This window comes from Rhipicephalus microplus, chromosome 1, assembly GCF_043290135.1.
Source record: "Rhipicephalus microplus isolate Deutch F79 chromosome 1, USDA_Rmic, whole genome shotgun sequence".
In the NCBI taxonomy this organism is placed as follows: Eukaryota; Metazoa; Arthropoda; class Arachnida; order Ixodida; family Ixodidae; genus Rhipicephalus; species Rhipicephalus microplus.
Window position 1 is genome coordinate 75,660,692 of NC_134700.1, and position 14,445 is coordinate 75,675,136.

A 14,445-nucleotide genomic window follows, 5' to 3' on the forward strand; every position below is an offset into this window, starting at 1 on the left:
GTTTTCTCAATATGAACATTCTCTAAATATTGTAATAATATTGCTGATATCATATCAATGTTGTGTGTGGAACGGCTGTGGACAACCTATGGATGTCCACTGCGTTCAAAACGAATATCATCTGAGTATTGCATCAATATTATATTAATTTTCTGAGACTGTAGCTCTGTGGGCCTAACTTATGCCGCATGGGCTGCCGGATCAAAGATTGTTTGTCAATGGCAAATAAAGCCTTTCATGAATATGTTCTTTGTGAGTTTGTTCCAGTACCTAGATGACTTTATGAAGGCGACTGATGGAAGGCGATTGAATTTCGCTAGCTCTTGCTCTATAGGTTGTATTCACGTAACGTCAGCTTGGCGGGCGCGGCAGCGAAAAGTGCACCAACTGTGCTGGCAAGCGCGCGGCTACAATTTTGAAGGCCACCATAGCGGCGGCTGGCGGTATACCGATAGTTGAGTCCAACGGTTCCCACAGGTGCACACGTTACTGCGGGAACGTTGCTCTTGTTTATTTTATTTTGATTTAGAGGGTTCACGATTTACCACTTGTGAAGCTGCTGCAGCCATGGGCCGTGTGCGCTCGGCTCGCTTGAGCGTATACGCTCAAGCGAGCCTATTATATGTCGATTCGAAACAGCGATACGAGGACAAAGTGGCTCTGTGCAGTATGCGTTGACCCAGTCATTCTGACGAGCGAGAGTGCCGAATTTCACGCCAGACTTGTTTCGAAGGTGAAACTCCGACACATAAAGAACTGCTTGGTGCATATACGACAAGTTTTGTGACAAAAGAAGGACTCAAAGAAAAGAAATTGTGAGATACTTGGCTGGTGGTGGGTTCAGCGAAGGTCCACGAACCTTCGCTGAAGTCACGGTGGCTACGTCGCTGTGGGCGCAAAGTGAGATAATCTAAAGGTATATTGTACTGTAAGCGCTAACGTCAAGTTTATCCATGTATTTGATACTAATGCGATGTTTTACGAACCTAGTTAAAGCTGCAGGCTTAACAGTGCTTACGAACTTGCACGAGAAAATCCCGTTACATGGGGCAGATCAGATTGTGGTAAAGTGGACACGAGGCTCAAATTTTGACGTGGTTGGCTCTCCTACCGCTTTATTCAATTGAATGAGTAGTTTCAGTAGCATTAAACTATTCACAAGACCAAGGTTACAAGTGTGCTTTGACGCAAGTGTACTGGGCCGGGCCATCTCAGTGAGAAAAACAAAAGCGTGTGCCTCTCATTTAGGCTCACGGTGTACCCGCACGTATCAATATGAATATTCCAGCGCTGAATACTCCGCTTTTTGTGCTTTTCCCAGACGTCTCTGCCAGAGCATTAAAACTGACTGAACTTAGTGTGCTATTGTGATTTCAATATTTTCGTGTTTCGTTCGCATCAGAATTACTCAAAGCTGTAAGAATCCGAACTCAGCTGAGTTCTCATTAGCAGGTGAACTACTGTGAAGTACTCACTCCACAGCCTTGTTAAAATCAGCCTGGTGAATACTTCTCAATTCATCGCCACGACGCTGCACCTCAACCTGCCGTGTACAGCTACAAGACCGCGAATATACTTGATTGAATTATGTGTGGGGTTTAACATCCCAAAACCACCGTATGATTATGAGAGACGCCGTGGTGGAGAGATCCGGAAATTTCGACCACCTGGGGTTCTTCCACGTGCACCCAAATCTGAGCACACAGGCCTACAACGTTTCTGCCTCCATCGGAAATGCAGCCGCCGCAGCTGGGATTCGATCCCACGACGTGCGGGTCAGCAGCCGAGTACCTTAGCCACTAGACTACCGCTGCGAGGCGCGAATATACATCGGCAAGGATTGAAATTTAACCGGCTTTGCCTCGTCATACTTCCATTTTCTGTGATAGCTGCACATGAATATGGCACAATCAAACGTGATAACGGATGGTGAGCGCAAAAAGCGGCTCAACTGTCACGCAGAGGCAGGCACGTGTGTTCATTGACCTAGTCAAGGCGGCCGGAAGTAATGCCTTCCCCACATGGCGCGCTAGCTGTGCGGATAGCCAAAACGTAGGCTGCGGAAGCACAGGGTTTCTCGGAGGTGAATACCATCTATACGGGCCTCTAATAACTGGAAATGTCATTCGGGAAGACGTCTGTCAAAACTTCCTGGTTTTTCACTGTGCAATACGCATTTTTGCTCCCTTCTTTGTTTCCTCAGATCACTGATTATGCTGAAAAGCTGCTATACCGTTTTGTAAAAACTTATAAAGATGTGAAGGGCGCTGACTGTGTGTGGCACAACATTAACAACCTCCTTCATCGGGTAGAGGACATAAGAAATTTGGGTCATTTGAACAGGTTGAGTGCTGGTTTCTTTGAAAAAATTTATGCAGAGGCTGAAAAGGTTGACTCGAAAACCTAGAAAAGCACTCGAACAACTATGAAATCGAAAAAGAAGAATAGAGAGACATTACTTCTCGAAAAAGGAAAAAAAAGCACCTAGTCTTGTTCTCATCTCATAATACCAAGCCCATTGTGCAAGGTCACAATGGTGATTACTGCTGCAGAATTGTAATGCCAGATCGCTTCACGCTAGCTGTCTGAAATTCTGATAGCACTTATATGTTCTTTCAGATGGCACTGTGATTTAAATTGTGAACGTCCTCCGCAGTCACACTAGGAGAGATGTTCTGCTAGTAGGCCACAAGTTTTTGCATGTGCGAGACTTTTTTTAGTACCTTTGCCAGTCATCTCCTCTTGGTGTCTTTTATGTATCCGGCATGGCGCCTGTTAATATCTGGTCACTCTTCGATCTGCAGAAAAACTGTGTTAAGCATACTTTTCGCAATGCATTTGCAGTCTTTCGAATTTGCACCTTTATTAAGTAGTGAGGGAAGGGTTGCTCTGAGAGAGCTATAGTGCTACATGTTGTTCAAAATAGATTTTTCTTAGTGACCGCTCTGACATGTCACAAAAAACCCATGAGTAACTAACCATGTGACCAGCTGTCATACCCTAAGAAAATACCAAACACAATCTGCACGCTATAGATGCTAGCGTCCTGCTTGATCAGCTCTGGTCTGATTCAGGCAACATATAGACTGATTTGCCTCTCCCTTTTTTTTCTGTTTGACATGCACGCTATTTTAGTGAATTAAAAAAATGAGCAAGATTGCTTCGATCTCAGACACTTGTCAGCTGCTGCTTTGGCAACATTTAAATGTGACTGGTTTCTTTTATAACGTAGTAACTGAAGTTTATTGATTTGGTCTGAATTCTGCCACAAGTGTGGTAGTTTATACACGCGTGGTATTTTAGTACTATACAGCTTATTTAACAGTTCATGCAATGAGTTATCACCTTTTTGTTTGTTTTTGCAATTGGTGTTGATTTTGATGAGTGCCCTCGTTGCAGTGAGGCGTAGCGGCCTGGCGACGGCGAGCGGTAAGGTCGCTGGGGTGTCGACTGCGCTCCCGCGAGGTAGACGGCAATATTATGCGGACGTTCGCCACGTTGTGGACACGGCTCGTTGATGTCGAAGCCCCGTAGGTCCATCTGTCGGTACTGGCAATGACGGTAGGTGTGCCTGGCTTCGCCACAGTGGTATCAGAACGAGCGATTGTCAGGTGCGCGCCAAACATCGCTTTTCCTCAGTGCGCTGCGCTGTCCCGATGGCGAACTGTAGGACGCCTATGGTGGTGGTGGCGGCGGTGGCATTTGGCGACGGAAATGCGACGGGGCGGCGTCCTGGTGTGGCCGTTGAAGAGGGGCGTGCAGCGGGATGCAGCAGCATAGCTCATTACTTGCAGCTGCGGTTCTGAAGGCTAAGAATTGCCCAGCGATAGCTGGATCTTCTGGCGTATGCCGTGCGCAATAGAGTCCACGCGAGGCTGTGCTGACGTAAGCAATTTTCGCAGCTCTTTTTGCACGATCGCACAGATCGTCTCACGCAATTTGGCGGTTTGTAGCGCTTGGATGTCGGCGTAGCTTGTAGACGACAAGCTACGGTTGTATTGCCGTGTTCGCGTGTCTTCTCTATCGTAGATGCTTCCGCAATGAATTCGGCGCCCATCTTTTGGAGGTTGCTGATAAGCCCACTGAAGATTTCTTGCTTGACTCTTGGCGTGAGCAGACGGACCTTCTTCTCCTCGAACATGTCGGCATCAGCGTAGCGAAGAGGTGGCTCATTTCATCTTCATTAGGCAGTTGGATCCGGGTCTCCAGCAACGCAGCGGCCTTCTCTTTGCGAGTGATGCTTGTGAATGTTTGCAGCAAAACGCCGGAAAAAAGATCAGACGTTTGAAGTGCAGTCTCACTATTCTAGAACCACGTCCTCGCCACGTCTTCCAGATAAAAGTAGACACTACGAAGCTTCTCTTCCGCATCGCAGTGGTTGAGGGCGGCCACTTGGTCGTAGATCCAAGTTCGCGGGACTTTAAACGATGACCAATGAAAAATCGGTGGTACCCTTGACTGCCGCATCACGATCGAGGGCTGTGGCGCAGCAGACGTCATCGTTGCCATGGTCGACGTCATGGCCTTCGTATTGCGAGCCTTGTCTTGTAGAGGCCCGTTCTCTGGAGGTAAACCCTGTGGCCTGTGGCTTGTTCGGTGTTCGTGGTTAGCGCCGGTGTTTTCTTGGCGATGTTGGCTGTGTTCGTGGTTTGACAGCGGTGTGCGGTACATGAACGAAGCAGCCCCTCCACCATATGTCCCGGGGTCGTAATGTGAACGAGGGGAGCAGTTTCACGTCAAAGAAGAAACTTTTGAGTGTGAATGCACTTTATAAGCGACCCTGAATCCGCCGTTACAGTGGTTAGAACAGAGAAGTGTGATGAGTGGCAAGCAGTGCCTACAGAGCGCACTGAAGCCTCTGAGGAGGAGCCTCGTGGGGGCGCGCGCAGTCGTTTATGCGTTGTTTGCACGTTTCGGACAGGTTGGTCGGGCGCGTTCGTCCTCGTTTTTTTTATTCCGTGGCACTCCCACACCAATGCTTCTGTATGCACTCTCATGGCGCGAAAATAAAGTCATTGCTTCGTCCCGCGGTGCACTACAGGCTACAAGTCAGGTTGTTCGGTGTTAGTAAGAACGAAGCTCTGCGCAGTGGCGGAGAGCGATCCCACGCGCTGACAAGCCGCTTCAAGAAACCTTGGCTGTGTGCAAGCTGCACTTCGACGAGAGGTATGTACATCTCCCGGCACTTCGAGCTCACTGTGAACGGCGAAATGGTCCGCATAGAAAGGTGTAGGCCCATAGGCGTGCTTGTAGTTCAGGGGGAGGGCGAGGGTTCGTTGCAGTGCGCCCCCTCCCTATTGATTCAGTGAATGAGGCAGATTTTGCACCCCCCCCCCTTTAGACGACTTAAAGAGTGCCCGCTGCCTAGTCAATGTATAGAGCAGATTTAGCATCCCCCTCACAGGTGGTGACCTTGGGGGGGGGGGGCGCTCACCCCTTTTGCCACCCTTGTGCGGACGCCTATTGGTAGGCTTTTCGGTGAAGCTCTTTGTATTTGTAGACGCCCTTGAAATCCCTTTTTCAAAGTGGTTTTGCTACAACGAGCTTCACAGTGACAGCCTGAAAGAGCCTTTTTTCGGATTAAAATACAAAAACAAAACAAAGATGTCACACTGGGCTGCGCACAACATGGTTCGAGCCTCACCAATCAAGTGAACACGTTTTTTTTTCTGCTCACCCATTTGCGTCTTTACACAAAGGCACTCCACAAGAAGCGAGCATCTTCCCGTGAAAAGAAGTACCTGAAGCCCAGGCGCGTCATCTGCTCTCAGTCCAAAGGAAACAATGTTCTGTGGGGTGCTTGTGAAATATAAAACTTTTTTTCTTGGGGATAAAAAAAGACGCGCGACCGATTATCAAGTATGCATTGTTGTAAACAGATAGTGAGTTACTACTCGGAAATGCCTTGTATGACCAGTGTGCAGAAAATAAAAGGTTTTAAAAGATACCACTCAGGATTCTCGTTCCTGAAATGATGATTCGCCGTAGAAGGTGTTGCAAACGGTGGCTCGCTACCTAGTCCATCGTTCCACTCTTCTACCGCTTCACATCAATAAAATGTTTCAGTGCCGTAACGCGCTCACTTTCGGCACCCTGTCGATATTTCAGTTCAGACGCGCACCCACGTAGGCATCCAGTAATTCCAGAAGCTTATTAGCATATTTGCTCGGTCACAATTTGAAACCATGCACGAGCAACAAAGTGTATTTTATATGTTTCGCGTTGCCCACGCGCGTGGTTGATTCCCGTCTCATACATGCGCAGCGCATCGCCAGCTTGGGTGACGTTGGATGGTTGGATGGATAGATGGATATGGCTGTACCCTTTAGATCAGGCGGTGGCTAGCGCCACCAAGCCGTAATACCTAATGAACCAAAAACTATATTTATTTTTTTTCTTAAAAAGTGAGTTTGAGGATTCGTACTTTGCAGTGAAGAGTTTAATTTTTACTCGTGCCTTGACTTTAGCCACCAATCAGATAACCTCCTTCTAGTTAAGTCTACCCCTTTAAAGTTTATTTTGCCCTCCCGGTCCCTAAACCCGAGTGCTTTGAAAAACTCTGCGCCATCATCCTGAACTATAGGGTGAAGCCCTTTACAGAACATTATCAAGTGTTCGGCAGTTTCTTCTTCCTCTCCACACGCACTGCATACTGTGTCTACCCCTTCGTATTTGGCCCGATATGTCTTGGTTCGCAGTACTCCCGTCCTGGCCTCAAACAGCAGAGAACTACCCCGAGTATTATCATAGATCCTTTCCTTCGCAATTTCCTGCTTAAAAGTTCGATAAATCTCTAGTGCGGACTTCTTAATCATGCCCATTCTCCACATGTCAGTCTCCGTTTCCTTCACTGTCTTCTTAACCGATAATTCTTTTTGGTTTGGCCACCTGCTGTTTTCTAAGTATTTACCAGTCAGCTTCCTGGTTCGCTTCCTCCATTTTGTATCCACATTCTTCATGTACAAGTAGCTGAAAACCTTCCTAGCCCAACGCTCTTCCCCCATTTCTCTCAATCGCTTCTCAAATTTTATCTTGCTGCTAGCTTCCCTGCCCTCAAATGATGTCCATCCCATATCACCTTATGCTCCCTGATTTGGTGTATTCCCGTGAGCTCCTAAAGCAAGCCTGCCTATTCCACGTTGCTTAATTTGTAATCTTGCTTGAACTTCTGATCTCATGCACAAGACCGCATTGCCGTACGTCAGCCCAGGAACCATGACCCCTTTCCATATTCCTCTCACAACATCATACCTATTGTAATTCCACAGTGCCCTATTTTTCATGACTGCTGCATTCCTGTTACCTTTAGTCATCCCGTATATTTCGTGTTCCCTCAGATACTCGGTCCCATTGCTTATCCATACGCCCAGATATTTGTATTTATCTGTTATCTCTAGCGTGACCTCCTGTAATCTAAGCTCACTACCTTCGTTGTCATTGAAAGTCATGATTGCTAATTTTTTCTCACTGAATCTAAAATCTAACCTATCTCCCTCATTACCGCAGATGTCCATCAATCTCTGCAAATCTTCCTTGTTGTTGGCCATTAGCACTATATCATCTGCGTACATTAATGCTGGTAGTGCCTGATCAATAAGTTTTCCTTGTTTGACTAAAGAGAGGTTGAAGCCCAGTCCACTTCCCTCTAATTTTGCCTCTAATCCATGTAGGTACATCATGAATAATAAGGGTGACAGGGGGCACCCCTGCCTAAGCCCCCGTTTTACCTATGCAGGCTTGGATACCTGTTTTTCCCACTTTATAACTACCTTGTTACCTTTATAGATACCCTTTAAAAGATTAGTGACTACATGTTCCACGCCTAGTGTGTCCAGTATTCCCCACAATTCCTCTTGAACCACGCTATCGTACGCTCCCTTGATATCCAAAAATGCTAGCCACAGGGGCCTGTGTTCGTTTTCTGTTATTTCGATGCACTGCGTCAGTGAGAACAGATTGTCTTCCAACCTCCTGTGTTTCAGAAACCCATTCTGCAACTCCCCCAGCGCCCCCTCATCCTCTATTCACGCCTGCAGTCTTTCCTTTATAGTCTGCATCGCCAGCCTGTAGACCACTGATGTCACTGTTATAGGACGGTAGTTGTTTATGTCAGCTTTGTCCCCCTTTCCTTTATAGATCATGCTCATCCTGCTAAGTTTCCATCCATCGGGAACTTCACCATCGATTATTATTGTGCTCACTGCCTTTCTCAAAGCCTGCTTAGACTTCGGACCTAATGTCTTTATCAGCCTAATTGGAATGCCATCTGGGCCTAATGATGTACTACTAGGAACCCTTTTCTCAGCCCTTTCCCACTCTTGTTCTGAAAATGGAGCCATTGCACCACTTGATTCGTCCTTGTCTATTGTGGTGCATAAAGTACTTCTTTGTTGAAATTTTTCTGTCACCCTTGTTCTTATATATTCATTAGCTTCGTCCCCTTCTAGCCTAGCACCTTGGGCTGTAGTTATGAAACTCTGCTCTAGGTTCGTCTCATTTCTTAGGGAGCTTAGATGGTTCCAAAATTTCGCAGCTGCCTTTCTATCTTTTTTATGTACTTCTGCCAGCCACTGAGCTCCCTTCCTTCTAATCTTTTCATTGATCAGAAGGGATGCATCTCTTCTACGGCTTAGAAAGGTTGCCCATTTTCTTTCAACATCATCTGTCGGTTCGCCCCGCTGCTTAGCATGTCTGTGTTCCCTAGAGTCTTCTTGACGTTTTGCTATGGCTCTCCTAACTTCCTCATCCCACCAACTTTTGGGTTTGTGTCATTTTTCCGGGGTGACTTGTCACGCGTCTTAGCAAGCTCTAGCTCAAAGAGTCTAATTAGATTCGCTGGCACACGTGGAAACGTGTGCCAGCGCCATCTGGTGGTTTCCTTCCACGGCGTTACGCGCTAGCCGGCCCGTTCATCACGCTTCCCTATTCTAGCCACTGTACCGCCGTCCACGGTGCGCCTCCTCCTCTCCCCAAGCAACAGCGCGAGAACAGCATCTGTGGCAACGGCACAGCGACGTCACACACCACGTGATTGCGCGCGCTCCGCCGTCCGCTCCGTGGCAGCGCGACGCAGCCACGACTTGCTCGAGATCGACAAGTCGTCATAGGTATGGATCCATCGCAGGCATCAACCTCGACTGCGATACCTCCAACAACGAGTACAACGCAATCGAATGTGAGCATTGCACGCGTCGTTGAGGATGTTGTGCCGGTGAAGACAAGGCAGCGCGGCAAAGGGCCCGTGATGCCGAGCACAAGCGGGCGAAGTGGGCCATGGACATTAACATCATTACAGTGCGAATTTACTCTCACATATACGCGTAAAGTCACCATGTTTTTCCGAGAAGGTCTAATGGTTCCTGGGAATCGCAATGTGATCACACAGGGGAGTTTACGTTAACTCACTTGCGAATATCCCGGCTGCGGCGGCTGCATTTCCGATGGAGGCGGAAATGTTGTAGGCCCGTGTGCTCAGACTTGGGTGCACGTTAAAGAGTTCCAGGTGGTCGAAATTTACGGAGCCCTCCCCTACGGCGTCTCTCATAATCACATGGTGGTTTTGGGACGTTAAACCCCACATATCAATCAACTCACTGGCAAATGCCAAAGAAAATTTTAACTGCCCCGCCGCGGTGGTCTAGTGGCTAAGGTACTCGGCGTCTGACCCGCAGGGCGCGGGTTCGAATCCCGGCTGCGGCGGCTGCATTTCTGATGGAGGCGGAAATGTTGTAGGCCCGTGTGCTCAGATTTGGGTGCATGGTAAAGAACCCTTGGTGGTCGAAATTTCCCGAGCTCTCCACTACGGCATCTTCTATAATCATATGGTGGTTTTGGGACGTTAAACCCCACATATCAATAAACGAATTTTAACTTTATTCCCCCTCATAGCATCACCCCGTACATTCGCACACAACCATGTTCACCTTCGGGGAAATGTTTGGGAGTTTTTTCTTCGCGCCGAACTTGCGACCATGCTAAAAGAAAGTAAGATACTGGCACTGATAGCGGCGAACAGAGCGTCTGCCGTCGATCAACTAACAAGAGGCGAAGCGTGTCGGCATTGATACACACGTCATCGAACATTCTAGCGTCGCTAGCAGCGACACAAGTTCCAGAATAATCTTAACGGTTAACGAAGGGGGCGTAATCTTAACAAAACGATCTAATACATCCCCGAAGCTTCTGTAACACTGTAGGTGTGGTTCGCGCTGATCATAGCGTAACGGATGATAACAAAGCTTGAGGAAAGGAACGTGACAAAATGTTGGCGTTACGAGGTCAAACAAGTGCGGCAAGGCTAATAGTGCCGGCCATTAAATTACTCCTCCTATTAGCCCACATCGCTGGCTGGGCATGAGATACATGGAGTTGCCCTGGCTTGTGTGTCATGTGCAACGATACAGATTTTCTTATTGGGGAACCACAACAGTTAGAACTCTTCGACTCAGTGTACTAGCAATGTAAGTACATGTCACGCTACATTATTACCTACCTGTGCGGGAAGAAAATTAATACTCGTCACATGGCGTACAATGCATAAAACGAATTTTTTACACAATGCTCTTGAAATTCGTTACCTTTCTTGTTTTGTCTTTCGCTGCCCTCAAACATGTCGTGTATCTTATTATTTTAGGGATGAGGCGAGCCGCTGACCGGCATTTGGAGTTTTTCGAAAGGCGGCTCCCCTTGGCGCCAGAAACGCGAGAAAGAACTGCGGCTGAAGACGACAGATGCCTAAGCCTTCAAGAAAGGGGCTTGGCCCTGCAACAGATGGAGCTGGACAAGGGAGGTGCGATTTTAAGCAAGCGCAAGAGGAGTGGTGTCAGGAGAGGGCTGTGTTCCTGCAACAAATCAGCTCCTATCAAATAATGTGCGGTGTCTGGGTTAACGGTTTCGGAACCAGTTCTCCGGCCCCACAGAGGGCATTCTACAATTGCATATATTAGGGAGCCTTGATGGGCGCACGTCTCGATGTTTTAGGGTGGCGTCAGCCTTTGACTACGGTGTCTAGAAATATACTGGCAGTATATTTCTTGTCGCCATACTTTAACCGACGACTTGCTGCCACCCCGGTAAAACACAATGTGGCCAGTCCTGGCTTTCTTGGCAACAAGCGCCATTATGGTTCTCGTCTCGCGGCTAGGCGTTCTTGCTTCGCCGCATTGCACCAGCCACATGTTGGCGTGGGTGTTCAAGCTGCGCTGCGTTTTATTATACCGTAGACTGCCCCGCCGCGATGGTCTAGTGGCTAAGGTCCCGAAACCCGCACGTTGCGGGATCGAATCCAGGCTGTGGCGGCTGAATTTACAATGGAGGCGGAAACGTTGTAGGCCCGTGTGCTGAGATTCGGGCGCACGTTAAAGAACCCCAGATTGTCGAAATTTTCGGAGCCCTCCACTACGGCGTCTCTCTTAATCATATGGTGGTTTTGGGACATTAAACCCCACACATCATTATCGATTATAGCGGAGACTTATCTTCCGCTGCGGCACCATCCGCACGCTATGCGCACCAACAATAACTTTGGAGTGTGAATACCGGGGTGCTGCATGTCGCAATGCAAAACTCTCTGGAGATTGTCCTGCTTCCCGGCTGGCTCTAGCCAACGGAAACTCTGGAATACACAAGTTGAGTGGGATTGCTTGGAGCCGTCTACTTCTCCCCCTGTTTGTGTGGGGAGTACCCGTTGAATTGCGAGTGGATTGAGCATATAGACGCATATTTTCTGAAATTATTGACTTATGCTACGAAAAGCAGTTTGAGCAAAGTAAACACGACAACTTTCATCGTACAAAAATGAATTAAGCTTCGTTCGGCTACGCCGGGTTACGCGAGCGAAAGCTGGTTAATTTGAGTATGCTTGTTTAGCCGCGAAGTCGAAGCGCAGTTCACCAATAAAGTGATATGACTAGTCCAACGTGTGGTCCTGCATGCATTCATTACCTGCGTTTCATCGGTTTCCGAAGCTGCCACCGAAGTTCGTCGCGAGAAACGCCAAGCCCGTAAACCACCAACAGGCGCTCGCGTCTTCCTTCGCTGGTACAAAATGGCGTTCCTGAACTTTCGCATCAGTCGCTGAGTAAGGGCATTTGAAGAGGTACACAGACAAGCCGACGAATGCGTTCGCTGTAGACTCTTGGAGTCTTGCACAGTTGCTACACAACTTAAATTATGTGTGGCTTTCCATGGGATAATCGTTCTTGTCTTCATTGACACGCCGAACCACACTAAAACTTGCTCAGCAATGGCAAAAAGGGTTTTGCTTTATCAATATAGAATGCGGCAGTTTTAGAGCTCGATAGATATGTGGAATTTAACGTCCGAAAACAATCATATATATATAGGAGACGCCGTAGTAGAGGGCTCCGGAAATTTCGACCACTTGGGGTTCTTTAACATGCACCCAAATATGAGCACACAGGCCTACAACGTTTCCGCCTCCTTCGGAAATTCAGCAGCCGTGGCCTAGATTCGATGCCATGACCTGCGGGTCAGAAGCTGATTACCGTAGCCACTAGACCACCGCGGCGGAGTGGTTTTAAAGACAAACCAAGGTACGCCCGCACGCCCGGTTCCAATCTGTTTTTCTGGACCACTTCGGTTTTCAGCCGGTCTGGAGAAGGAGGCTGTTCACAGTGGGGCAGCACGAGCGGAATGCATGCGCACGTTGATTCGTAGACTTGATGCTCGCGAAGTGCTGGCCACCGTTCCGCGAAACAGAAGAGGTGTTCGCTGGCGACTATCATCAGCAGAATAAATATAAAGGAAGTACGTGCACTGTTACGTTCTGTTCTGCAGCAGCACGAGTTGCATGGTAGCGGACGTAGACGCTAGAGACACTACACAGGGGCTTGAACCTGCGCGATTGTTTGTAGTCGCTTAAGCTGCTGCATGATATCAGCCTATCTGCACTAGGTTGCGTTCTACGGGACATCGCAGTACTTGAACGTGCCCGCGCTTCAACTTGTTAGAACACGACGTTGCCACACACGTTTCAAACCCGATGATTCAGATAGGGAGCATGTCGGCAAGAGCGAGGCACGCTGACGACAACCAGGCTATCGATCATGGGGTTGGGGACACGTAGGTCGAGACAGACACAGAACTAATTTTTTGACAGCAAGGTCAGAGTGTGATGAAAACAACACGCTGTACTGTTGATATTTATTTCGAACCAGCGCGTACATAGCTCTTCACAATGTGCCCATTGTGACAGTTGTAGATTGATGTGATACTAATTGTGAACTGAGAACACCAAGATAATGACGACGTGCCCATTTCATTGATTTTTACACGAGCTGAGTATGTGATCTATACAGTAGAGAATTTAAAGGGCTAGTTTTTGTGTTTAACTCAAAGCTAATGAAAACCAGAAGATAAGTAAGCGGATAAAGGTATGGGAAACGTTAACTGGACTAATTTAGGTGTATCGTTGCAATTGTAATTTAGCAGCGCATAACAACATGGTGGACGAAAAGACAATCTCCACCAGCAAGCACTAAACCTGCAACTTTCAAAAATCATGCACCTCATGTTCTACCATAGCTCACGTTGTATACCGTTGCCCGCATTATCTATCTGAAAGTGGCAGGTTCAGTCCATGTTGCGGGCACGTTCTTTCTGTCCACTTTGATTTATTCCCATACATATCACAATTATACATTTACAACAGTGCAGTTTAGGTCCCTTGTACTTTTCCTTGGCTTCACTGTTTAGTCGTTTTCATTATCCTGCATAAATGAAGCTGGAAATTTTGAAAAAAGAATGCAGCAGCACCTGAATGATTTCACGAAGGGCAATGCAAGCTTGAATACCACAGCGGATAACCACTTGAACACTAACTGTGTCCGAATAAAATAGTCTGATGGTCATCCCATCTAACTAAGTTATCATGTCCAGCCACTATTACTGCATATGAGTGATAACATGTTTATATCCACACATTCAATAAATACCATTTAGGTAAAGAGTTTTTACTACTATACATGTTGTTTCAATTGTTTATGTTAGGTATCACATTTTCACGAAGCACACAACTACGATGTCATTATGTCTTCTCTTGTGTTTTTATGCACACGAATGCGGCGCTCTATGTGGTAATGTTATCTTTTGTACAAGTGTACATATTATTGGTTGGTATTGTGCTTCAGTAGTTACCTCATAAACTACTTTCCCTTTGGCTGGTATAATTATTCGCTTTTGCTGGTAGATATGCCTGTATTGCTTCTACATTGGGTGGTGCAAGCTTTTATGCAACTCCTGTTTTTCATTACTGCACTTGATTCAATGAAAAACAAACAGCAACTGACTTACTAGTTGTCAATAAACAAATTTTGCAACTTCATATTACTCACTGATCGTGTCATTTCGAAATGATATGAGGATTGGCTATGTCACCAGTTTTGCTTCACATCCATCTATGAATCTGCAGTCAAAATAACTTAA